Source organism: Crotalus tigris, unplaced genomic scaffold, assembly GCF_016545835.1.
Source record: "Crotalus tigris isolate CLP2741 ecotype Arizona unplaced genomic scaffold, ASM1654583v1 scf7180000019942.648020, whole genome shotgun sequence".
In the NCBI taxonomy this organism is placed as follows: domain Eukaryota; kingdom Metazoa; phylum Chordata; class Lepidosauria; order Squamata; family Viperidae; genus Crotalus; species Crotalus tigris.
The window spans coordinates 77833-104118 of NW_024097781.1; the positions used below are offsets into that span (position 1 = coordinate 77833).

General features: G+C 37.1%; 1 long non-coding RNA gene across 3 annotated transcripts in view; it reads left to right on the forward strand.

Annotated features, from left to right (window-relative positions):
- LOC120317926 overlaps nt 1-26286 on the forward strand; it is a 93492-nt gene that overhangs the window by 61818 nt on the left and 5388 nt on the right. For 2 of the 3 annotated variants that reach the window (XR_005559350.1, XR_005559349.1), the window contains exons 2-3: nt 10256-10388; nt 23829-23939. This is a non-coding gene — a long non-coding RNA (uncharacterized LOC120317926). Of the gene's footprint in view, nt 1-10255; nt 10389-12651; nt 12680-23828; nt 23940-26286 lie in introns of all 3 variants that reach the window. The other variant, XR_005559351.1, reaches the window with a different exon arrangement.

The following is a 26286-nucleotide window of genomic DNA, read 5'->3' on the forward strand; positions in this document are numbered from 1 at the left end:
TTCACTCTCTTGATGTATTCACCTCTAATCTTTTTCTTGACTTCAGTGTGCTTGATGTTGTCAGCTTGAAGGATACCCAAGTATTTGTAGTACTCTTCCTCATCCAGACTCTTAATGTTATTTTCGTGGGGCATCTTGATTCCTTCAGTTTTCATTATTTTTCCTTGTTTGATAGTAAGTGTGGCACATTTGTCCAAGCCAAACTCCATTACAATATCTTGGCTATATATACGGACAGTGTTGAGCAGCGATTCTATTTCAGATGATGTTTTTCCATACAGCTTCAGATCATCCATATAAAGGAGGTGGGATAGTCTGGCAGATGTTTTTGATGTTTGATAGCCATGTCCTGAGTTATTCAGTATTGTTGACAGAGGAAACAGTGCAATAACAAATAGTAATGGTGATAATGAATCTCCTTGAAATATTCCTCTCTTGATATTAACCTCTCCCAGCCTCTCACCATTGATCTGCAACTGTGTCTTCCATTGTGCCATCGATCTTTGCACAAATTTTCTGATGTTTCTACTGACTCCTGTTATTTCTAGGCACTTTATTATCCAATCATGTGGCAGAGAGTCAAATGCCTTTTTGTAGTCAATCCATGCCACATTCAGGTTGGTCTTCCTTCTCTTGCAGTTTTCCAAGATCATTTTGTCTATTAGGAGTTGATCTTTTGTTCCTCTGCTATTGGGGCGGTTTCCTTTCTGCTCAGGTGGAAAGAGATTGTTTTCAACTAGATGCTGTTGCACTGCATCAGCTACTACACCAGTTAGTAATTTGAAAGTTGTTGGTAAGCAGGTAATTGGCCTGTAGTTACCTGGTGTTGCCCCTTTTGCTGGATTTTTCATTATTAGGTAGGTTTTCCCAGTTGTTAGCCACTTTTCAATTTCTCCTCCTTGTAGTATATTGTTGAACTGTTTGGCAATGAGTGGGTGTATAACAGTTAGATGTTTCAACCAAAACCCATGCAGTTCATCTTCACCTGGTGCTGACCAATTTTTGATTTTCTTTGCTCTTTTTTCTACCATTTTTGTTGTTATTACTAGTTCTTTCATTTCAACTTCTGTTTTATTTGCATCCACCTCTTTTAACCAAGCCGCATCCTTGTTGTATTTCTTTGGGTTATCCCATATCTGCTTCCAGAACTGCACTGTTTCTTCCTTGTCAGGTACTGACTGATTCCTTGCAGTTTCTCCATTGATGGATTGGTAGAAACGTTTCTGATTGGATTGAAATTGGAGGTTCTGCCTATAGTTTGCAATTCGAGCTTCATATCTACTGATTTTCCTGGCTATAGCTGTTATTTGTTGCTTTATTATTTCCAGTGCTTCCTTGATCTTCCTTGTTTCTAAGTGGTATTTCTTGATTAGGTATTCTTTGGTCTTCTTGTTCTTCAGCTTCTTTTCTTTCATCTGTTCTAGCTTGCTTGCATGTGATCTTAACTTGCTGATCTTATTTTCTAGTCTAACCTTCCATTTTTCTGGTGCACTGTTTATTTGTTTTTCTTTTTTGTTGATTTTGCATCCAGGTATTCTGTTATAACTGCAGCTGTGCTGTACATTAGTTGGTTTGTTTCTTGCAGTGAATTGGTGCTTATACTTGATATTGCAGTATTTGCATCTTTTAATGCTTGTGCTAGCTGTTTCTTTGGAACAAGCTTCAATGCAGGCAGCCTTATTCTGTTGTTTTTGTGCTGTTCTAGATGCTCAGTTATTCTTTGTTTCAATTCTTTTATTTCTTTAGTTAGAGGGTTTTGTTCTTCCTGAGGAAGAGGTGCCTGGTTTCCAAATGAGAACAGTTGTATATCTCTGCTGGATTCCTTCACTGCCAACTCCCCCTGGTTTGTCCTCTACATTCTGAATTACTTCTGGTAAGGCTTTGATTTCTTTGCCCTGGGTAAACCTTTGCAGTTCATCCAATTCTGTTTCTGTGAATACTTTATTTCGTGTTATAAATCGGCGTTGATCTGCTAGTCTCTGTTCTGTTATTTCTGATTCTGGATGTTGTTCTTTCCAGAACTGGTGCATTCGTTTTAGATATCCTCTTCTTGTTGGACTTGATCTGTAGTAACAGATCATTATTTCTTTGTTTTCAATCACTGTGTATCTGCGACGGGTAAACATCTTTTCTTCCAGTAGTTCTGCAGCTGCTGGCCCTGGTTGCTCAGCCAACAGTCCTGAGTCCTGTAACCCATTTTTCACCAGATATCCAGGAACTCCGATATCTAGCGCGGACCTTGTTAACCCGGGTGTCATCCGAGCCGGTATGGCATTCTGCAATTTACGTCTCACCATATTTTTTATGGGAGAGACACTCTTTGTCTGACTCCTCTGATGAGACCTGTCCAATATGGTTGAACCTCTGGCATAGCTCTCATCTTCCTCAGAGTACACAAGCCTCACAACCACGTCAAGGTAGTGCCTCACTGGGGGATTATTATTATTATTATTATGGATCATTGCACAGTCAGCCAGATGTTCAGACTGGATTTGGCATTTTGTCTACCTATCGAGTCCTTACCCAGGACCTGAGATAGGCAGATGTGGATGTTTGATGGTATTACAGGTATCGTCGCAGGATGGAAGCAGTTCCTAATAAGGCCGCCTTTTGCAATTGACTAATAGCGAATTTGTCAATGCCAATGGTGTTCAAGTAGTGCTCCAGTTGTTTTGGGATTGCACCCAAGGAGCCTATGACTATTGGTACTACCCTTACTTGCTTTTGCCACAGTCTTTCTATTTCTATTTGTAGGTCTTTGTATTTTGTTATCTTCTCCAGTTCTTTCTCGTCTATTCTGCTGTCTCCAGGCACTGCCACGTCCACTATCCAGACTTTTTTGTCTTTCTTATCGACAATTGTTAAGTCTGGGGTGTTATGTTGCAGGTGCTTGTCTGTTGAATTCTGAAGTCCCAGAGCAGTTTAATTTTATCATTTTCTATGACTTTCTCTATTTTATGATCCCACCAGTTTTTGCTTACAGGAAAATGATATTTTTTGCAGATCTTCCAATGCACCATTGTTGCTACTTTGTCATGCCGCTGCTTGTAATCAGTCTGTGCAATCGTCTTGCAACAGCTTACCAAGTGGTCCACTGTTTCTTCAGCTTCTTTGCATAGGCGGCACTTACTGTCTGTTGCTGTCTTCTCAATTTTGACTTTGTATGCATTTGTCCTTAAGGCTTGGTCTTGTGCAGCCAGAATTAGTCCCTCGGTCTCTTTCTTCAATTTTCCTGCTCTTAGCCATTGCCAGGTTTTATTATTATCTGCTTTCCCAGCTATTTTTTTCATGTATTGGCCATGTAGTGATTGATTCCTTCAGTTTTCACTATTTTTCCTTGTTTGATAGTAAGTGTGGCACATTTGTCCAAGCCAAACTCCATTACAATATCTTGGCTATATATACGGATAGTGTTGAGCAGCGATTCTATTTCAGATGATGTTTTTCCATACAGCTTCAGATCATCCATGTAAAGGAGGTGGGATAGTCTAGCAGATGTTTTTGATGTTTGATAGCCATGTCCTGAGTTATTCAGTAATTATTATTACTATTATTATTACTATTATTATTATTATTATTATTATTATTATTATTATATCAGTTTTCTGCCAGATTGCCTTCTACCTGGAACGCACCTTTACACATGAACATTTCAGTGCAAAAGCTGCCTTACTCCTGTCTCTTAAGCAAGTAAAATCAAGGGTCTACCACCAAATAATCATAGTATATCTGCATGTATCATCTGAAATCAACAAAGCTAAATATGAATAATAGAATAATAGAGTTGGAAGGGACGTTGGAGATCTTCTAGTCCAGACATGTCAAACTCGTGACATCATGTGACATCGCACAATGTATCAGCACTTTTTCCCCATTGCCAGCAATGGGGTAGGCACGGTTTCCTCATGACGCATCTGGCCTGCGGGCCAGCAGTTTGACACCCCTGTTCTAGTCCAACGCCCTGCACAAGCAGGAGACTCTATACCATTTTTAACAAATGGCTGTCCAATCTCTTTTTTAAAATCTCCAGTGATGGAGCACCCACAACTTCTGAAGGCACCCTGACCAATTGCAAATGAAAAGAAATGAAAATTATGTTAAAACCTATGGTCAACATAAACTTCGTTTTTCTAAATCTGAATATGTCTCGAGATTCTCAATCATCCAGGTCACGGTTGTTCCAAAGTTCCTTTCTCAAACGGCAATTGAACTAAAGAAGCTTCTTGGATGAGAAGCAAAACGCCTTCAGGGAAAAACAAAGTCCAGTTGCCTTTTGAAAAAGCACTTTTTCCATATCTGATTTTGAAAATTCTGAGACATAAACTGAAAACCAGAAGTTCTTAAGGCAGATTAGGTCAACAAACAACCTCAGCATTAAGGCCATGAAGCAGAAAGTCTAACCCTTTGAAACATGAAAAAGACAATAAGCATCAGCAATATATTTGAGCTGCTATAGGCAGAGCAGAGACAGAAAGCCAATAACTGTTTTTCAGGCAGCTTCATTCTGGTTTACCATAAGGAGTCTTATCTAGTTGTACCAAATCATGTCTCTGAGAGATGCTGACAAAGTTCAAACCCAGCAGCCCACTGAAACCATGACAATTTGACAATTATATCTGCTTCTAAGAAGCCTGACAGTAAATTTTGTTTATGAATGTTGAGACAAATTACTCATTACTATGGATCACCCATGTGCATGTACCCAATTCAGTCCGAATCAACCATTACTCTATTTAATGTACATTGATGGAATTATGACCATGTGGTCAATGTAATCCTTCCTAATTAACTATACAAAGCCCATACAGTCTGTAACAATAGGGCCAACATTGAAGATGAAGAGCAGAGTAACTTAAATATTATTTATTTTAAACCTTACATAAAATACATTAATATGATTGCCTTTTAATTAGCCAAGTCTCTATTGCAACACCTAGAATCTAATTTATATATAAAACAGGCCCTTGAAATGACCTAATAAGGAGCCAATTTGAGGGTTCCTGCTAAAAATACAACTCAATGCATAAGGGCTTGGGACACTAAACCTGCTTGCTTAACTCATTGTCAATTTTTCTTGAAAATCACAAATGTATTAAGAAACCAGTACTTTTTGACAATCTTGTGATGAAACAAAATTTCTCCATTATTTTTTATTACATAATATAACCTCATATAAGCCAGGAAAAGATAGTATTGGTAATAATAATAATAATAATAATAATAATAATAATAATGATGATGATGATGATGATGATGATGATGATGATGATGATGATGATGATGGAAGGGACCATGGAGGTCATCAAGTCCAGCCCCCTTCTCAGGCAGGTAACCCTATACCATTTTGGACAAAGGGCTGCCAACTTGGTGTCGTCTGCAAATTTAATGAGTTCCCCATCTATCCCCTTGTCCAAATCATTGATGAAGATGTTGAAGAGCACTGGGCCTAGAACAGAGCCCTAGGGCACCCCACTACACACGTCCCTCCATGTAGATGTGGTTCCATTGAGGACCACATGCTGAGTATGGCCGGTCAGCCAGCTATGGATTCATCTGGTGGTGATGCTGTCTAACCCACATTTTTCTATCTTATCAAGTAGTAGATTGTGATCTACTTTATCAAATGCCTTACTGAAGTCCAAGTAAATTATATCCACAGCATTCCTCTGGTCCACTAATTTTGTCACTTGGTCAAAGAATGCAATAAGATTTGTCTGACATGATCTGTTTTTGACAAATCCATGTTGGCTTCTAGTAATGACTTGGTTTGCCTGTAGGTGTTTGCTGATTCGTTGTTTGATTATCTTTTCCAGAATCTTCCCAGGTATTGAAGTCAGGCTGATAGATCCGTAATTTCCTGGATCCACTTTTTCCCCTTTTTTGAAGATGGGAACTACATCACCTCTTTTCCAGTCCTCTGGTAGTTCCCCAGTGCTCCAGGATCTTTGAAAAATATAGTTCAGTGGTTCTGAGATCACATCTACCAGTTCCTTGAGAACCTTGGGATGTGATCCATCTGGTCCTGGTGATTTGAACTCGTCTAGACTGGACAGATGCTCACTTACCATTTTCTTGCCTATCTTAACGTGTTTCTATTCTGTTTTTTATGGCACTATTTTTGATAGGTTGGTCTGCTTTTTCCCTTTGTGTAAAGACATATGCGAAAAACAAGTTAAATAGTTTCGCTTTCTCCCTGTTGCTTGTCACCTTCTTGCCACTTTCACCCACTAATGGACCAATCATTTCCTTCACTTTTTTCTTTTATATATATATGTTGAAAGAAGCTTTTTTTGTTATTTTTGACTTTGGTCACAAGACTTAGTTCATTTTGAGCCTTAGCTTTCCTCACTTCATCTTTGCAGGCTCTGACTATTTGCTGATATTCTGACTTAGTTATGTGTCCCTCTTTCCACTTTCTATACTTGTCCTTTTTATCTTTCAATTTATCAGAGAGTTCTTTGTGCAGCCATGCTGGTTTCTTTTGAGAGCTGTTATTTTTCCTCTTTGTTGGTATTGTGCTAGACTGGGCTTTTATTATCTCACTTTTCAAAATTTCCCAAGCATCTTGAATTGTTTTCCCCTGGAGGATTCTCATCCATGGAATCCTTCCCAAACCCTCTCTAAGTTTATTGAAATTAGCTCTCTTGAAGTCCAAGACTCTAGTTTGACTGTGTTCTAGTGTTTGTACTTCCATAATGTTGAATTCCAATATTGCATGATCACTTCCTCCCAAGGTTCCCATGGCTTCAACATGTTCTATCATTTCATCTCTGTTAGTGAGAATTAGATCCAAAATGGCTAATCCCCTAGTTCCCTTCTCTACTTTTTGGGAGACAAAGTTGTCTGCTAAGTTTGTCAGGAATCTGTCTGATCTTCCACTTGGTGCAGAGTTTGTCTCCCAGTGATGTCAAGGTAGTTAAAGACCCCCATTACTATTGTGATGTGCTTCCTAAATACCTTAGTTAGCTGACTAGCAAAATGTTCATCTATTTTCTCTGTTTGGTTGGGTGGCCTATAGTATACACCTATGGCAATGTCATTTTCCCCCCGTTTTATATTACCCCAAATGCATTCAAGACAGTTTTCATTGTTGTTGTGCTCTATTTCTATAGAGATGTAGTTATTTCTTACATAGAGAACAACTCCACCTCCTCTTTTATTTGGTCTGTTTCTTTTAAATAATTTAAATCCCTCTAGCTGTGTGTTTCATTTGTGAGTTTCATCCCACCATGTTTCCATAATGGCAACAATATCATATCTGCCCTCATTAACGTGAATTTCTAGTTCACCCTGTTTGCTGTTCATACTCTGTGCATTGGTGTATAGACATTTGAGTCCTTTATGACTGGCTCTGTGTTTACTTTCTACATAATCTGTGTGGTGCCTGAGTTCCCCTATTGTCTTACCACTTGTTTGGTTAGTGCACTTTGTGTGGCACTCGCTATTAGAAGCTTGATTTTGCTTGACAGCAAGGTTGATTTTCTTGTCCACACATACATCTATGTTACATGCACTGATAGCCCTATAATTTTTAGATTTCCAGGGACAGGGATGTTCTGTATCAATTAGCTCACTGTCCCTGCTGTTTAGTTTAAATATTCCTCCAGAAAATCTGTGAATTTATAGCTGAGTAACTCAGTCCCTTTCTTTGATGGATGCAAACCATCTCTTTTGTATGTTTTTTCATTGGACCAGCTGCTGACATTGTGACTAATATAACCAAAGCCTTCCCCTTTACTCCACTCCTTTAGCCACATATTGAATTGTGCTATATGCTGGCCTTTTCCATTTTGCTCCTTATGCACTGGTAGAACATCTGAAAAAATAAGCCTACAACCTATTCTGCTAAGTTCCTGCCCCGGGCTCTGGAAATCATTCTGCACAGAGAGTACATCTTTTTTGAGACAGATCATTAGTGCCAAGATGTACAATGGCCTCCACATCACAGTCCTTGCTGGCATTCTTGATTATTTTACAAATACGCTTCTTGTCCCTGCTGGCAGTAGCACCTGGAAGACACCTGACCTCTTTCAAAACCTCTGTGTCCTTTCCTAAATTTACATCCATTATAATTGAATCACCAACCAGAAGGTGGCTTCTCTTTTTGGGTGCCTTTTTGTTCTTGCATGACTGATGTGTAATGTCTGATTTGCACTTCTCCCTGTTGAAAACAAGTTCTTCATCTTGGACCAAGATCCCCTGCTTATTTGAGTTATCATCACAAATACTTTTACCTGTCTCCTTAATGTCCCTATAAAGGTCAGCAAGGGCACTGTATCTGTTGTGCAGGGATACACCGAAAGCTTTGTGTTTGTAGTTCACAGCTCTCACCCTGCCAGATCCCACAGTTGTCCACACTGCCCTTCTCCTGCAGGATCTTTGTGGTAGAGGGGGCTGATAGTGCGGAGGCTCAATGGAGTAAAAGGGCTGAACCGGACACCTAGTTTCTGCCTGAAGAGCAGAGATTACAGACCCTAGATAAACAATCTGTCCTTGTAGACTAGTGATTTGTTTACAGATAGGACAGTTTCCAAGATTGAAAAGGGTACTGCAAAAGACAGCTGCAAAACAAATGTTGCACTGAACCATGCCAGACATTCTTAGATACAAGGAATCTCAGATGCACTTGCCCTGACTGTACCGCTGCTGTTTTGATTTTTAGTTATATAATTTTCAGCAAGCACTGGGTAGTTTGAATGCAACAGATCCAATCAGCAAGGCCTCAGTTACGTTTTGAGCTGCACCCCTGATAAAACTTACAGTTATAACAAATCCCGGCAAGCACTGGGTAGTTTGAATGCAATAGATCCAATCAGCAAGGCCACAGCTACGTTAGTGATTTGACAAACAGAAGAATCTATCTGTAATACTGAATGATATATGTAATGAGGAGATTATCTATCTATAACAAATCAACAGATTGTGGTTTTGCTTCCCTGACCATCACAATCCTAGGAGAAACACTAATTTTTCCACCCTTTCATTCAGCTTTCATGGATATACATTAGATAGTTTCTAACTTAAGTACCATAGGACTTTTCTATTCCCATGTGGTTAGATCTATTTCAAAACTTGAAGACAAATTTTCTGAAGAGAAGATTAGCAAGTTAAAAACATAGATTATCTAGCAAATTGATTCATTTTTATTATTATTTTTAGAAAATAGGAAAAAGCTACAGATAAATTTGTTTTGTTTCTCCCAGTGGAGACTTTTGACTACTTAATTAAAGGCCTCATTGCTTCATCATTAAATTCAAAGAAGCATATCTAATGTGAGCACTTAAATGTAATGTCACTCATTAGTCTTTAATGAAGAGAAACTTATTCTTTCTCTGAAGAACAGCTGTAAAAATAGTGTCTGTGTCACCCACAGAATTATATTTTCTGAAAGATATTAATGAGGGTTTAATCATTTTTGTTTTTTTAAAGACCTATACAGTCTTGGACACTATTTAAAACCTTGGTTAGTTTCATTCACAAAGGTTAATTAAGGCTGTAACTTCTATAACTTTGTGGGATATTAGATCTGCCTTTTGTGATAGCAAATCTTAATGATTTTTGGCAATGTAATAGATGACAATTTTAGGCCATGTTATTTAGAGATAACAGGAGAATAATTTTTCCATTATTTATACACATAATTATTATATACTGGGGTTTACCAAATTGTGCTGTTATGGTAACATCTTTTTGTGAACCATTCTTGGTCACAAAAGGGCAGACAGGCTTTTTGATGTGCGTAAAGTGGATTTTCTAAGATTATTTTGTCTAGATACCAGTACAACCATCTCTGAAGGAAGCTTGCCTCTCTGACAAAGGGGCTGGCTAGATCACAGCTGCAGTGCTGAGATCAGAACCGAAAGAGAGTGAGATACTTTATGTATATTGGTCCATGGATCATATTTTGGGGAAACACAATATCAGAAAGCCAATATTGCGCAATGACCCTTCCTTAGGCACAAAGCAGAGGAGGACTTCAAGCTCTCTGGTTTAACTGTTGCTCAGTGATTTCTCAGAGCATTTGCCAAAGCAAGGAGAAAGAGTGACTGCTGTTCTTAATGTATAAAGAAGCAACAATATAAGAGGTGGGCTTTATTAAGATGAGCTTGGAATTAACTTCCAGATAAATTGTTTTTTTTTAACTGTAATTAATTCTTTCATTCAATATCTGAGAACCTGAGTATTTTTAGTACCTGTTTCAATTGTCCGGTACACAGTTCTTCCTGATACATATCAGCATGCTTTCAATCTCCAGGTAGACTTTTTGAAACTTCACTCAATGATGTCATTTCTTCTGAGAGCCAGAAAACAACTGGCAAATTTCCTGATCAGGAGCAGGTCTTTTCTCTTGGCATGAGTTATTGCAACCAATGAAAAAACCTCAGAAGGTAAATAAGATTATTTGTACAGTATATTAAACTTTTAAGCCCATTGTATCACATTTTACTCTTCATGCTACATTAACTATTACGCCATCCTTGTTAAAAATATTGTTTTCTCTCTCTCTCAACTCCAATAAGCTTTATGGCTATGCTGTAATAATGATTAATAAATAGCCTATAATATTATTCTGTAATATTCTTCTACCAGCTTGATCTTAATGGTGTAAAATAAAAGGGAGAAGAAGATGTAACTGGCCTATGCAGAGAAAGGAATGATGACCTCATGGCTAAGACATCTAGAGTACTTTCCCCATGGGGGTAAATTCATGTAACTAAAATATCCTGATCAGCAATAATTTTATTCTGATGTAAGGCAGAGATTTCATTTGGAACAGGCAGCATTTTTTGATAATGTTAGTGCTGTATCTGAAAGCCCTGTTGCCATTTCTCTTTTTTAAAACAAATATTTATATTTATTAAGATTTTTTTCCATAGAAAAATAGAGGTTGAAAAAAGTTAAAAGAAGGAAACAAACAAAAAACTGTAAGAAATGAAAGAGAAAGAAACTAAAGTTAAGAAATATATAAAATTTCAAAACCTTCTTTTCAACAAAGTTTTCTTTCCTTCTTCTTAGATACTATAAAAGATCCTCAGCTCCTCTTTTAATCCACATCCTTCTTAATCTTCAAATCCTTAGATCATCATATCATTTTTTTTCTTAACAGAATAACAGTATAACATAGTTGGAAGAGATCTTAGAAGTCTTCTAGTCCAACCCTTTTCTTATTATATCATTTCAAACAAATGGTTGTCCAATCTCTTCTTAAAAACTTCCACCATTGGTGCACCCACAATGTCTGGAGGCGTCAGTCTATTGATTAATTGTTCTAATTATCAGGAAATTTCTCCTTAATTCTAGGCTGGTTCTCTCCTTGATTAATTTCCATCTGTTGTTTCTTGTTCTGCCTTCAGGTGCTTTGGAGAATAGGTTGACCCCCTTTTCTTTGTGGGAGCCTCTTAAATATTGAAACACTGCTATCATGTCATCCCTAGTCCTTCTTTTCATTAAACTAGACAAACCCAATTCCTGCAACTGTTCTTCATATTTTAGACTCCAGCCCCAATCATCTTTGTTGCTCTTCTCTGCACTCTTTCTAGAATCTTTTTTATATCATGGTGACCAAAACTGGATGTAATATTCCAAGTGTGGTCTTACCAGAGCATTATAAAGTAATACTAACACTTCACATGATCTTGATTCTGTTCCTTTTTTAATGCAGACTAGGACTGCATTGGCTTTTTTGGCAGCACACTATTGGCTCATATTTAAGTGATTGTCCACTAGGACTCTAAGATCCCTCTTGCAGTTACTTCTATTGAGCCGGATATTTTTCAGCATAAAAGCCCTGTAAAGTTTCTAGTCTTTCAAAAAAGTTTGTCATTTTTTTCCTCTGGTCAGTTTTGTCATTTCTGTGAATTCTGACATTTTCATAATCCAATCCTTTACTAAGGGCATTTCATTGTTCTTCCAACACTGTGTATACAACAATTTTATTGTAGCTAGTATATACAGAATTAATCTGCCATGCATCTTTTCTATCATCTTGCCATTTTTCAAATGTTTTCTTGCTCTGTGATAGTGGCTTCTGTTGAGCAAAGTAGTCCAGGTACTTTAGAATTCCTTTCCAATTTCTCTTGGTTGATTTTGTTGGTATTATTACTGGGTTATTACAGATATTGCTGTTTTCTGCTCTGTGTTTTTTTCTTAAACTTACTGATCCTATTCTATAAGGATTTCCCAACAGAAGCAAGGAATTATGGGAAACGATGGGAAAACAGGGAAGCTGCAGATGATTGAACTGATGCCAATGCAGTGGACTGTAGGCCACCTTGTAAACAATCAGTGTAACAGTCATCTACTCCAAAGTGAGAACTTCACCAACATTATCTTCTTTGGAAAAAAAATTCAAATGCATATCACTAGAGAGTGTTATATCCTTCCTTAAAGAAAAAGCAGATGGGAGGAAGAAGAAAATAAAATAGAATATAGAAAGAGTATAGCATGAAACATGAGTTAGAAGTGGCCTTAACCAGGAATGTCAGCATCAACAATATCTCATGTTCTGAAAGAACAGTCTGGAGGTGGGGAAAAAGCCTGATAAGAGCAAACAGGGGATGGCTGGACATGATTCTTTGGTGTTCTCCTTGAGTTTATTTCCTCTTATTAGTTAACTTATTCCCTCTTATCTTCCTTTTCTTTCTTTTCTAGGAAGAAAGCAAGAGCGCAACTAGGACTGGTAATCTTCACAACTAACACAATTAACCATGTTCTAAATGAAAGAAGAGTTGCTTCTGGAAAAGTCACTCTTTGTGGGGGGAGTGAGGCAGGACTAGGGCTTGTTGACAAATATCTATTAGGAGTAAAGCAGGGCTTTCTTTAATCCTAGGAGCTTGAATATATCTGTAGATGAATGAGAAGATTGTCCTTGTTGACTTAAAAGGGGAAAGAAAAGAAAAGAAAAGAAAAGAAAAGAGGGAAAAAGAAGAAAAGAACAGATTTCTTCCTTGCTGTAGCATTGATCCTGCTTATTTTGTTTAAAGACAATGCACTGGAAACAGAAATATTTTGAATTTAAAAGCTCTTTATATTCAACATGTTTATTTCCCCTTACAGTCAAAAATAAGTAACCATAGCAATAGATTATACTTCTCTCTATCTATATGTATACACATTGTGCTTAAAATGTAGTTTTAAATACCTTGGCATTACTATCAGACATTTAAGAGTTGGCATTTTGCTTTTAAACACACAGGCAACTGAACAGACAGGCGTTTATGGTTATTTTAGTTTTATTAATGTGGGAAAAGGTAACATGACACCAGGAAAGCATGAAAGATGCCTGTTTTAATTAGTCACTGAACATCTGCAGTGCTGTATACAAACTAAATCTTAATGTAAATTTGTTTATAGCAAACAGAATATTGCACTAGAACAAAGTAAACCCTCAACTCAACAGATCTTGGTTTGCCAGACTTGGGTATAATAGATAAAATCAATCAGGTGACACACGGCAGCCTCATTAACAATGTGTTCCCCATTCCTAACAGCTTCCTTAGTGGCATGTAAACAATTAATACAGCTTACCAACCAAGCCACCTGTTCCTCTCTTCACTAGTCTTTCAGATTCCTGCAGTAGCAGCAAGTAGCACCAAGTCTGTTGTTTGGTTTGAAGCATTCTAGTAGTCATTTAATGGACAGTGATCTTTAATGGATACCTCTTCTTCCCATTAATCCATTGAATATGACAATTAGTCCAGTGCCTTGTAGTGTGCAAAGATTAGAAGTAGCTGAACATTGCAGTAGACTAAAGAATATTAAATTGGATTAATAGATTGTAGGGTTAAATTTCTGCTTAACCATTATCTTACTTCAGTCAGTATTAGTGCTTAGTGATCACATAAATAGGTCTTCCTCAAGATAATTTGCCTCCAACCTGGTCTTTGAAGTTCCCAACAGTGCACTCATAACTGTTACAATCAAGTCTACAGTAGCCACCTTTCTGCTGGTTGCTCTCTTCTTCTCTTTCCTTGCACTTTTCCTAACATTATGAAATTCTCAAAGAATCTAGGTTTTCTCATAATGTGTCCATGATATAATGATTTAACCTGATCATTTGTGGCTTGAGTGAGAATACTGAAATGATTTGTTTTGTGTCCATTTGTTTATTATCTTGATTGTATGTAGTATTTATTTTCTTGGTTGTCTATGGAACACCAAAGTTTGAAAGTGCCAATATTCTTTCTGTCTTGCTTCTTCACTGTTAAACTTTCACTTTGGTGGGGTGACAGGGAAAACCTAACCAGTCATAAGTCAAAGAGTATCTGTACATGCAAAGCCAGTTCACTGGCAGGCCCAGAAGTATAGCATGCACAGACAACTGCAAAGCAGGCAATGACTTTACTGCGTCAAAGAGAGGTGCTTTGTTTTAAAAGAGTATCCTCCAAATCATTTGCACAGCCTGAATATTTACTATTCTCCTTTTAATATGTTAGCTAACCTTAATAAGAAAAAAATGCATGATTAGATTAAATCTGTTGCTTCTCTTACCATGCAAACAGTTAAACATAAATACACCTCCCTGAGATTTGTGGCTCTTTTCTAAATTCCCTAGAGCAGCAGTCCTCAAACTTGGCAACTTTAAGACTTGTGGACTTCAGCTCCCAGAATTCCTCAGCCAGCAAAGTTGAAGTCCACAAGTCTTATAGTTGCCAAGGTTGAGGACTGCTGCTCTAGAGTAGAAGAGGAGAACAACTTTATACCAAACTGATGTAATCTTGGGCCAAGAACAGAACAGTGGACAGATTGCATATTATAACTTCATATTATGTCAAAGCATCCAAGTAATGAAAAATCCTCATGAATATATTCTTTAAATTACTTCCTGATACTAAAGTGAAGCTTGCACAGACATTAGTACAACTGTACTAGATACAGTGTTTTGGTGTATATCCTGTAGTAGCTTAAGAACTTGCACTTTCTTCATGAACTGCCATGTCCTCATAGGAGAGCATATCTCTTATTCATAACTCTTAATATGGGAGCAATTAAGTTGATTTATCTTCCAGAGTTGTGAGAATTAATGAGATTGTGTATATAAAATGCCTCTTTAATTCTCTAGAAATTCTAACTATTTCTGTATGAATTGCTGTGGGTCTGGGGCTGTCATTTGCATTATTAAAAGTATTTAGATGAAAGTGACCTTCTTCTTCTCCAGCACTGCTGAAATCTTTGATCTAGCCCTATCCCCTTTTGCAGATGCTTAGGTTTTGTTTGCTCTTTAAATTCACAATAATCTCTTAGCCAAACTGTTTTGTTCATCCCCTAGCAATTTTTCGTGCCATTTTCCTTGTTCTAGCAGCTGTTGATTTGTCATTTGGTGTTTCTATCTAATTACCAGTTTTGCTTCCCCATTTTGGAGTTAACCTTTCTCAGCACCATTCTTCTCATAATGTATTAACCAAGACACTTTGGAAAAAAAAAATTGCATTGGACATTTAGAAGAGATGAAATGAAAATCTACTTAATGGGAAAATGCATGTTATGTAGCTATTAATATAAGTGGTGTTTCCGAACATCCAAATTCACAATTGCCTTTAAAGTACATACCTTCCAATTTGTACTTTAATTTGGACCTTTTATTTTTATCATTTAGAAATATAGCTCTTAATTGGGATCAGCTATGCCTTAAGGAAGAATGTGCGGGATAAATAAGTGAATAAATTAAGTTGCCATCAGCAATGAAAGGCATCAAGAGAAGTAGGCACCTGTATAGTTCTTGTTTGTCTGAGGCTCATCCAATTATGGAAAAACACCATTTCTGTGAACATAATAATGTTTTGTGATATGAGGTGTAGTCAGAATGTTGGAATGTGTTTATTTGTTAAAAAAGAAGCTCATTAGATATAATTAAGAGAGAAAAAAACTGAGTATTCAATTTTCATAGCATGCTGACAGTTAGCAAACTCTACTAAATTGCCTAAAGCAGAAATGCCACTTGGTTAGTACATGACTTGGTTAGTATATGGTTAATTATGTCCTTCACATAATTAACCAAGCAATTCTTTCTACACTGATATGAGATAAATCCCACTGAAGTTAATAAGGCTACTTTGGCTTGGTCATACCTGGCTTCTGTAAAGGCATCTAGCCATGTAATGGCTTGCCAATAGCTTGGCAACTATTTTTATATAGTCCACAATGTGATCTTGAAATTTCCTGTGTCTACCTACACAAAATGTTTAATAATGCCTACCTAACATCTTTTTAAATTATAAATAAGACCCAAATATTAAGAAGAATCCACATTATGGAACCAGTAGTAACATGGGTAGGCAGAGATTTAAATTATAATATTATTCTTCTAATATAGAAATCAGTTTAGAGAATATTGTGGTGACCGGGACTTCCGGTGGATTTTGCGTGCGTGATGGCGGCTACTTTGTAGCCGTCCTCCTGGGTAAGTGTAAGAACCGCTATGAACAGCAGATATCAGCTGTTCAGCGGTTCAAAATCCCCCTCCCGGGCAAAGGGGGGGGGTAGAGAGTGTCTGAATAGTGGTAGAGCCTCTTTCGCACCCCCCAAGTTTTTTTTTTGGGGGGGTGAAAGGAGTGCTCCCACGGAGTTCAGACTTGTCTCCGCTTCCCAGCTGTTTTTGTCCTCAGGGACAAAACGAGCCGCCGCAAACACCTCCGTGCTTAAAGAGAACTGGTGAGTTTTTTTTTTTTAAATGGACAGAGCTGAGTAGAGGATTTAGTTTTTGCTTTCTTTGACTTATTTGGATTTTAAGTTTTAAGATTTGTTTCTATTTTTATTCTCTCTTTTTATTTTTTTTCTTTGTTGAAAGGGAAAGTAAAATGGCGATCGGCAAACTCCTCGGTGTTTTTTTTTCTGGAAGTTAGAATGCTGACCGGCAGGCTTTTTGGTGTTTTTCTTTCTTTCCTTTCCCTTTCTCTTTTTATTTCCTTATGATTGGAATGGTTGTTTTTGGTATCTCTAAGTATTTTTTTTGGAACGGACTTTTTTTATTTAATTATTATTATTTTTTTTTCCTTCTCCCTTTTTTTTTCCTTTGAATTCCCTTTTTTTTTATTGTAATGACCTTTTTTTGAAGGACTTTTTTTCTGTTTAATTTTTTGTAATTTTTAAGAAGGAGTAAAACTTTTTTTTAATTCTTTTTCTCTTCCTTTTTTTCCCTTTTTTCTTTTTATTATAATGACCTTCTTTGGAGGGAGTTATGATTTTTGAAGGAATTTTTATAATTTCTTAAGAAGGACTAAAGGTTTTTCTTTAAGATGGCTCCAAAGCGTCCAGGGATTTCTACAGTTTCTAAATCAACAGTTTCACCCTCTTCTGGGGGTCAGCTAATAACTATGAAGGACTTGCAAGACATGATGGGAGATGTTATAATTCAAATTAGGGCAGAAATGAAAAAGATTTTAGAGGAAAACAATAAGATCTTGAGACAAGATTTTGTTTTGGCTTTAGAAGGTGTTGCTTCTGTTCTTGAAAAGGTGAACTCCCATGTGGAAGAGGTAGCTGAAAAAGTGGACATAATGGAGGGGAAAATTGAAAGTATGGAAAAAGAAATGGAAAATGAGATTCTTATGCTTCAATATGGACAAATGGAATATGCCTTAAGAATTAGAGGCCTGGGAGAGTCTTTGCAAGGAGATCTGAAGGAGATGGTTGCAAAGGACTTTGCATTGATTTTGAATAAAGAAAAAGAGGGAATACTTAATGAAATTGAAAAATTATTTAGGGTTAACTCTGTGGTGGCAGCACAGAAGAATCTGCCAAGAGATGTGGTAATTTACTTTGGTAAAAGATCTTTACGCAATGAAATTGTGCAAGCCTATTATAAGAAGAGATTTCAAATTGCTTCACAAGATGTTATAATTTTTAAAGAGATCCCATCTAAAATTTTAAGAAGAAGAAAGGAGTTTGCTTTTTTAGCAAATGAACTTAAAAAGAGAAAAATTTCATTCAGATGGGATGTTCCGATTGGAATGGTGGTGAATTACCTGGGGACATGTTATAGACTTAATACTGTTTCTCAAGCAAAAGATTTTTATACTTCGGTCCTGGGGGTATGTGCATCGCCATCAATTAAGTTTAAAGCTTTGGAAGAAAAGAATGTAGAATCACAGTTTGAAGAGCCTATATTTATGAAAACTGGAGAATCTTTGTGTGAGAGGCCTCAACAAGTCCAGGTTGAGGAGCAGAAGACAACTTGTGCAGTATATAATCCCAAAGAAAAGCAGCAACAGAAGAAGGTTAAGGAAGTTTCATATTTAGTGGTTTCTGAATCTCTGGGAGATGTTAGACCTACAAAGTCTTTGGAGCAATCTTTAAGGGTGGAATTGTTGCCTGAAATGGAAACTGGGAAATCTCAGTCTGAGGGGCATCAACAAGAGAGGAACGGGCAGAGGATAACTTGTACAACTTACAATTGTAAAGATCAATACAAGGAGGAATTTAAGGAACCCTTATTGGCTTCGGAGTCGATGGGAGATTCAGGAATTTTGGAGCAGTCTCCTAAGGCAGAACTTGCAGCATTTCTTACGAGTTTGATACAAGAATGGAGAAGGGAAATGGAAGAATGGAAGAATGGAGAATGGAAAAAACTGGAATGTGAATAATTAATAATACTAATATAATTGAGATTGATAAGGATGTAGTTTTTTACGGATGGAATTAGTTATTGGTGAAGATTGAAATGTTTAATGTGTTTATTAACTTTGTTGTTTTAAGTTTTGAACCTTTAATGATAATATTGTTTAAATTTGTGTTTTGAAGGGATTATAATTTGCTTATTTTAGTGAGTGGATTCTAATGTTTTAAATTTTAAAAATTTGTGGTTTTGGAGGGAGTTTATATAGAGTGATGATTGTATTTAGATTTGTTTAGGATTTAAAAGTGTTTTTAGTTTTTAAATATTATTATTAATATTTTTAAGACAAAATAATTTGTTTAATTAAATGTGCTTAGATTTGTTTAGGACTTATAGGTTTTTTAAGTTTTTGTTTTTTTTTTTTTTTTTTCTTTTTGGATAGGAGAGAAGATTATGAAGATTGAAGGAAATATGTACTTACTTTAAGTTCTTTAAGAGTATTTAGCTTTAATGGTATAACAAAGATTTGTATGTTTATTTTTTCGTTTTAGGATAAAGAAAGAGGGAGAAATTAGATTTTATATTATAGATATAGATATTCAAAGAAAGTAATGTTTAAATTTGTGTTTTTGGAGGGAGCTTATATAGAATGATGATTGTATTTAAATTTGTTTAGGTTTTAAAAGTGTTTTAAGTTTTTTTTTTTTTTTAATTAAGCCTGTACTCAGCTCTGGGAAGTCCAGGGGAGGGTTTGGGAGGTTGGGAAGGGGGGGGGTGAGGTAGGGGGGGGTATGGGAAGGGGATTTGTTTTTGTAAAATGTAAAAATTTTCAATAAAAAAAAAAAAAAAAAGAAATCAGTTTAGAAACAGTGTTAGAAGAAAACAGTATATAAAATTCAGAAATGAGAAACACTTAAGAGATGAAATACTCAAAGAAATATACTGTGCTATACTGTTGGCCCCAGATATTACATCAGTTGTTGTTCTTAATTGCGAAGTCGTGTCTGACCCATCGCGACCCCATGGACAACGTTCCTCCAGGTCTTCCTGTCCTCTACCAACTTCTGGAGTCCATTTAAATTCAACCTACTGCTTCAGTGACTCCATCCAGCCATCTCATTCTCTGTCATCCCCTTCTTCTATTGCCCTCCATCTTTCCCAGCATTAGGCTCTTCTCCAGTGAATCCTTCCTTCTCATTAGGTGGCCAAAATATTTGAGTTTCAACTTCAGGATTTGGCCTCCTAAAGAGCAGTCGGGGTTGATCTCTTCTAGGACTGACCGGTTTGAACGCCTTGCAGTCCAAGGGACTTGCAGGAGTCTTCTCCAGCACCATAGTTCAAAGGCCTCAATTCTTTGGCGCTCAGCCTTTCTTATGGTCCAACTTTCACAGCCATACATTGCAACTGGGAAAACCATGGCCTGGACTATACGCACTTTTGTTGGCAGGGTGATGTCTCTGCTTTTTAGTATGCTGTCTAGATTTGCCATAGCTTTCCTCCCCAGGAGCAAGCGTCTTTTAATTTCTTGGCTGCAGTCCCCATCTGAGGTGATCTTTGAGCCCAGAAAAATAAAATCTGTCACTACCTCCATTTCTTCCCCATCTATTTGCCAGGAATTGAGAGGCTGGATGCCATGATTTTGGTTTTCTTAATGTTGAGTTTCAAGCCAACTTTTGCACTCTCCTTCTTCACCCGCATCAAGAGGCTCTTTAGTTCCTCTTCACTTTCTGCCATTAGAGTGGTATCATCTGCATATCTTAGGTTGTTGATATTTCTCCCGGCAATCTTAATTCCAACTTTTGATTCATCTAGCCCTGCCTTTCTCATGATGTGCTCTGCATATAAGTTAAATAGGCAGGGCGACAGTATACAGCCTTGCCGGACTCCTTTTCCAATTTTGAACCAATCAGTGGTTCCGTGTTCGTTCTCACTGTTGCTTCTTGACCCGCATATAGGTTTCTCAAGAGACAAATGAGATGGTCTGGTACTCCCATCTCTTTAAGAACTTGCCACAATTTGTTGTGATCCACACAATCAAAGGCTTTAGCATAGTCAATGAAGCAGAAGTAGATGTTTTTCTGGAACTCCCTAGCTTTCTCCATGATCCAGCATATGTTGGCAATTTGATCTCTAGTTCCTCTGCCTCTTCGAAATCCTGCCTGTACTTCTGGTAGTTCTCGATCCACATACTGCTGGAGTCTAGCTTGTAGGATTTTAAGCATAACTTTACTAGCATGTGAAATGAGTGCAATGGTGCGATAGTTTGAACATTCTTTGGCATTGCCTTTCTTTGGAATTGGAATGTAAACTGACCTTTTCCAATCCTGTGGCCACTGTTGAGTTTTCCAAATTTGCTGGCAAATTGAGTGTAGCACTTTTACTGCATCGTCTTTTAAGATTTTGAATAGCTCAGCTGGAATACTGTCACCTCCACTAGCTTTGTTGTTGCTCAGATTTTCTAAGGCCCATTTCACTTCACATTCTAGGATGTCTGGTTCGAGGTCAGTGACCATCTCATTGTGGTTATCTGGGATGTTAAGCTCATTCTTGTATAGTTCTTCTGTGTAGTTTTGCCATCTCTTCTTAATCTCTTCTGCCTCTGTTAGGTCTCTGCCATTTTGGTCCTTTATCATGCCCATCTTTGCATGAAACGTTCCCTTCATATCTCCAATTTTCTTGAAGAGATCTCTGGTCCTCCCTATTCTGTTGTTTTCTTCTATTTCTTTGCACTGTTCATTTAAGAAGGCATTCTTATCTCTTCTAGCTACTCTCTGGAATTCTGCATTCAATTGGGTGTATCTTTCTCTTTATCCTTTGCCTTTCGCTTCCCTTCTTTCCTCAGCTATTTGCAAAGCTTCCTCAGACGCCATTTTGCTTTCTTGCATTTCTTTTTCTTTGGGATGGTTTTAGTTGCTACCTCTTGTACAATGTTGCGAACTTCCATCCATAGTTCTTCAGGCACTCTGTCTATCAGATCCAGTTCCTTAAATCTATTTGTCACCTCTACTGTATATTCATCAGGAATATGATTTAGTTCATACCTGAGTGGCCTAGTGCTTTTCCCTACTTTTTTTCAATTTAAGCCTAAATTTTGCAACGAGAAGCTCATGATCTGAGCCACAGTCAGCTCCTGGTCTTGTTTTTACTGACTGTATACAGCTTCTCCATCTTTGGCTGCAGAGCACATAGTCAATCTGATTTCTATGTTGACCATCTGGTGATGTCCATGTGTAGAGCCATCTCTTGGGTTGTTGGAAAAGAGTGTTTGTTATGACCATCATATTCTCTTGACAAAATTCTATTAGCCTGTGCCCTGCTTCATTTTGTACTCCAAGGCCAAACTTGCTTGTTATTCCGGTTATCTTTTGGCTTCCTACCTTAGCATTCCAATCCCCCATGATGATAAGGACATCATTTTTTGGTGTTAATTCTATAAGATGCTGTAGGGCTTCATAGAACCGGTCAATTTCATCCTCTTCAGCACCAGTGGTTGGGGCATAGATTTGGACTATTGTGATATTGAATGGTTTGCCTTGGATTCGAATTGAGATCATTCTGTCATTTTGGGGATTGTATCCCAGTATTGCTTTTCCTATTCTTTTATTGACTATGAAGGCTACTCCATTTCTTCTGAGGGATTCTTGCCCACAGTAGTATACCTGATGGTCATCTGAGTTAAATTCACCCATTCCTGTCCATTTTAGTTCGCTGATTCCTAAGATGTCGATGTTCAGTCTTGTCATCTCTTTTTTGACTACGTCTAGCTTGCCTTGATTCATGGATCTTACATTCCAGGTTCCTATGGAGAAAAAATCTTTACAGCATCGGACTTTCCTTTCACCACCAGATATATCCACAGCTGAGTGTCCTTTCGGCTTTGGCCCAGTCGCTTCATTCTTTCTGGCGCTACTAGTACTAGCCCTCTGCTCTTCCCCAGTAGCATATTGGATACCTTCCGACCTGAGGGGCTCATCTTCCAGCGTCAGTAGGATTCCCAAAACTTGCCTAGTTTCAGTCATTTCTATCAAGTTATTTTAAAATAAATATGGATATTTGTTGCTAGAAGGGAATAAAAGAATGAGCAAACATAGGATGTTTACTTCATATAAGCACGTTCCCTACAAGCATCTGATACAAAGAAAAGACAACCCAATTCATAGTGATAGCAACTCAGAAAATTTGGTTTGCAGCAGCTAATAAGAGAAATTAATGTTAACTTAGTTTATAATAAATAACCCAAGATCTGAAAGCATAATGAAAGAGCAAGGAACTCTTTACACTGTCAGGATCACCAGAAAAGAATTGACTCCAAGCTATTGTATCATTTGATAACAGATCCCATGAAACTTAATATGTGGCTTTCTTTTCAAGTAATGGTCACAGATTTGCACTGGAAACTGAAAGATGTTACCAAATAATTTACATAATTAGAGAGACTTCTGCTGTTGTATAACAAACAATTTGCAGTTTTTGCATAGAGATGAGCCAAAAGGTTCTTGCGAAGAAAGTTTTCATTTAACAAAGACAGAAAGTGGCTGAGGTTAGTTGAACAGCTGAGGTCTAAAGAAAGCCAACAAAAGTCTATCCTGCTTTATTAGCACTAAAGCTGTTGTTCCAGATTATGTGAAAGAATGCCTTCTATTCCAGGCATCAGCAATATTTGAGAGGCTAGTGACTAGAAGCAGACTTTTGGTTAGAAGAAGGGAAAAGAAGAGATTGATTTTTTTCCAAATCATTGCATCTACTGCAAGATTGATCTGGAGATGTGATGTACCTTCTAGAACAGCTTCAGATAATCAGATATTTTAAATTTCAAATGATAAAAATTGGACATACTGTACTTTGAGGTGGTAAGGGGACTGATAGAAATCAAATTTCAAAATATTGAGCAGACATCAGGTTTCTCCTGCTCTAATGGAGAACTGCAAACAATATCCTTCATTCCTTAATAAGAGGCTCCACTGAATCTTGGTCTGTTCTATAAACTGGAATGAAGACTTCAGTTCAGGTAAGGAAAAGTCTACATCCAATTCATTGAATAGGTTCAGGTGATTTTCTAAGCATAGCTCAGGTACAGGAATATCAGGCCTCTAAGATTTCTAGGAATCAATTAAAGTATTAAAAAAATGAAATGTTACTGAAGTAGAGCCAGCTATCCTAACAGACACATTTGCTTTCTGTTGGTAAGGTTTCAAGGGGATAATGTATGGGGCTGCATCTGCTTCTAAATTTAAATGAACTAAGTAAGTATGAATATGCTTCTTTTTCATACAAGGTTCAGAGAGTCCTCAGCAGAAAGCAAGAACTGCTTAAAAAGAATCAAAGAAAAGGCAATGGTGCAGAAGAGTTGTGGTAATTGCTCTGAATTAGTCAAAGACAAGTGAAGGTAACTGGTCAAATTTATTTTTCTTTTTTTAATGTAAAGTTATTGCAAAGCTATGAACAAAATAAAAACAGACCTACAACCGATCTCCAGATTATTCAGAGAATAATCTTTCAATTGATGAACCAGTAATATACATAAGAGACTGCCTGGTTATATTTCTCTAAAAGGACTTTCATAGATTCACACTGGTAAACCATTGGAAGATTTCTTCATAATATCTCTGTTTTCTTCTAAAATATAAAAAACCCATTTGTATCTCCCTCAAAAAGCAATATATTATTTTACATTCAATATATGATGTTACTGATTTAATTTTAGGTTGGGGATTTAGAAAATCATTTTTCACTGGCATTTATATAGGTATCTCTCCAACTTGGTGCTCTTTCCTGATGCGTAGGACTTCCACTCTAATAATCCTTCTAGTGACACAGGTTAAATGCTGACAAGATCTCTTTAGCCCAAATCCTTAAAGCAATCTTCTCCATCCTGGTTTGGTAATTCTTATCCTTAACTTTCCTAGACTGTTTATTTGAAGATTGGAATAAGATTGCCCCAAACAACTGAATTACATTGAACAATCAAATATTAACTTCACTCTTCTATTACTTTGTTCTCTTCCCAAGAATGTGTGTTTTTTAAAACAAAAACAAAAACAGCTGAGATTGAAACACAGGGCATCCTCTGATGTACATTGTTTATAAAGGTTTTGGAGGAAAGAGGGGAAAATCACCCGAGAATGATGGAAGGAGTATTTGAAAATCTTCTGGAAGAGGTGGCAGGGGACAGTTGTTTATTTTACAATGTTTGTAACTCACCTGAGTTCCAAAGAATTTTGCAATATCAAACCAAAAAACAAACAATGAATCAACAGTATAATAACTAAATCCAAATGACTATGAAGAACAAAATATAAGCACAAAGGGAAGAAAACCAAACCAAACCCAAGATAGGTGTCCACATTCAGTCAGCTGTGACTGAAAGTACATTGAAATAAAATAGCTTGAATTTGTTTATAGAACTGCAATGAAATAGGGGATGCATCCGGCATATGGGTGAAGGGCTATCACAGAGAAGTATATTGATATGAGTATTGAGCTGAAACTAAGGAGGAATATAAATGCCAAGAGGATTTTATGAGCACAGGCTCGTTCTCCATAGAAAAAATGATGGGATGTAAGTGGAAGCAAGCAAGCAGACAATAAATAAATAAATACATAAATAAGTAAAGGTTCAACAGAATGCTCCATTTACTGAAATGTTATATTACCCATTATACATCTCAATATTTTTATAGATTTCTGTGTATGCAATTCTTAGACATTTCACAACACTTTTCCAATTTCTGCAAAGTTATTTCTTTGCAGGGTTTCTTTTTAGGGACTTATTTTTGAATTGTGCTGCTGCTGCTCCCAGTTTCTCCAATCCTTTGCAAGTTCTCCCTGTAATTAATATTTCCCACCTGGCATGGAATTCATGCATGGAGAGGGATTTTCCATTTCTTCTCTGCCCTTTCCCATATTGAGGTCAGCCGTGGAAGATGGGACAAAACTTTATAAAGTTTCTGGTTACAGTTCATGAATTTAGATGTTCGTTTACTTACCTAGCTATTTAACAAAATAACAGTGTTGGAAACGACCTTAGAGGTCTTCTAATCCAACCCCTTGCTCAAGCCTGTACCAGTTTAGACAAATTTGTCCAGTGTCTTCTTAAAAATCTTCAGTGTTGGAGTACCCACAACCCCTGGGGGCAAATTGTTTCACTGTTTAATTGTGCTGTCAGGAAATTTCTCCCTAGTTCTAAGTTTCTTCTCTCCTTGATTAGGTTCCATCCAATGCTTGTCCTTCCTTCAAAAAATAGTTTGGCTCCCTCTCCTCTGTGGCAGCCCCTTAGATATTGTAACACAGCTATCATGTCATCCCTAGTCCTTCTTTTCGCTAGACTTGACATATCCAGTTCCTGCAATTGTTCTTCTAAACTTTCTAAAATATTTGTGTGGTATTAGACAAATATATGATCTAGAAGGGGTGAAAAACAATATACTACTTGGAGTTCCTTTCTTGTCCCCTTGAAAATGAAGGAAAATGAAGGGATTTTATCAGTTCTAGGATCTGTGTGTCGTAATTGCATTGAGGGATGCAATAGAGGGAAAAACAATCACTGGTTAGGTTAGATTTCTCAGAAAATATACTAGCATGTCCTAGCCTTTAATATGGATAGAATATAGTAGTTTTGCAGCACAACAGATGGCTGTCTGAAAGGATCATCGTAAGGTTTAAGTTTGTCATAAGAACAGATAGTTTTTTCTGTCACATTGAAAAACCAATCACTGTATAACCCAGTAAATAAA